The sequence below is a fragment of the Adiantum capillus-veneris genome, chromosome 8, assembly GCF_014529385.1.
Source record: "Adiantum capillus-veneris isolate H3 chromosome 8, ASM1452938v2, whole genome shotgun sequence".
NCBI lineage: Eukaryota > Viridiplantae > Streptophyta > Polypodiopsida > Polypodiales > Pteridaceae > Adiantum > Adiantum capillus-veneris.
In genome coordinates this window covers 45,071,785-45,073,127 of record NC_140938.1, presented here as the reverse complement: position 1 = coordinate 45,073,127, position 1,343 = coordinate 45,071,785, and the positions used below count along the sequence as shown (strand labels likewise).

General features: G+C 48.4%; 1 non-coding gene across 1 annotated transcript; it reads left to right on the top strand.

Moving 5' to 3' along the window:
- The first annotated feature begins 762 nt into the window (after positions 1-762).
- LOC147452059 (U1 spliceosomal RNA) lies at positions 763-924 on the top strand. The gene has a single exon (XR_015189033.1). It is a non-coding gene; the product is annotated as a U1 spliceosomal RNA (small nuclear RNA).
- Positions 925-1,343: the final 419 nt, after the last annotated feature.

Sequence of the window (1,343 nt, the reverse complement as noted above, 5' to 3'; positions counted from 1 at the left end):
AGTTTAGTCCAGGCTCGGTGGGAGCGCGACTACTAAAAGAGACCGGTTCCTACGTGTTTTCTTCATCTTGTTGCAGTAGCATCAGTCTGTACTAAAAATGGCTTTTGAAAATCTGCGTAAGCGAACATGGTAGGCCTTTGTATTGGTATTTTCAACTTTGTAAAACTATCCTCACAAGCTGTGTCCCGTTGGTACTTAACACCTTTAGTTTTGTTAGAGGTGCTTCTAAATGAGGGAAGAATCCCAATGATAAAGTGACCAAACCAAGAAAACTTTGTAAACTTTTGAAATCGGTTGGTGCAAGGTATGCTTGTTTTGCCATGACCTTTGCTGAGCTGATATGATATGATATGGTACATCCTAGGAACTTGAGCTACAGTGGCTCCCCATTTACTATTGCATTGTTGACTTTAAGGAGGTTCCTCGACTGTTAAAAAAGAATGTCAACGACGACCTAAAGCTTGAGCCTTAGGTACCGATTGGTGGGAGGGTTTAGGCAAAAGCGTAGGATCATGGTTAGGCACCTAATGATATGCATTAGGCCATAAGCGTGAGAAGGAATTGGTGGATATACTACGGCAATCAACGAGGCTGGCATAATCATGCCATACACGGCAACGAACGTGAGAAAGGAAGCAGAAGAGAATATTCCACTAATAACTGCCACAGGCGACCGCGTCCTAGGCACGCTACCAGCATATCCCATAAGGACTGCCTCTTTCGGGCGCAGGTATAAAAATCGGCGCGGGAAGATGGGAAGGCATACTTACCTGGGCGGGGTCAATCGGTGAGCAAGAAGGCCGATGGCCTAGGGTCGGCCCCTCCATTGCACTGCGGACGGGCCGCACCCTAGCATCTCCCCTCTGCGGGAGAGTGCACGTCATAATTTGTGGCAGCGGGGGCTCGCGTTCGCGCGGCCCCCATTCCAATCTTGAGTGAAATTCTTCGTGCGTAAATGTCTGTGCCCTGCAGATTTGTCGATCCCTCGCGCAGCCCCCCAGGTCTCCGCTCATCGATCATCGTCTGCATGTGTTTGCTCTGCAGGCTTGTCGTTCTCTCTCACACCCCCCTCCACTGAAAGCTTTGAAGTTTTAAGTCTGCGCTCTGCAGGCAGATTGTGAAACCTCCTGACAACATTTAAGGAGCTGCAAGCCTGGAATTAGGATATGTGATTATGCATGATACTTACATCTTTGCAATTACATCTTGGAACAAAGAGGAAGAGGTGAGCTTGCTGTTCTTCTGCCCTTGCTTCTACGGGAAGGATCCCTCTCATCCTATTCTAGGCCGCTCAACACTCCTGTCAAGAGCAAGGACATGTTGGAAGAAACAGGCATGATGGG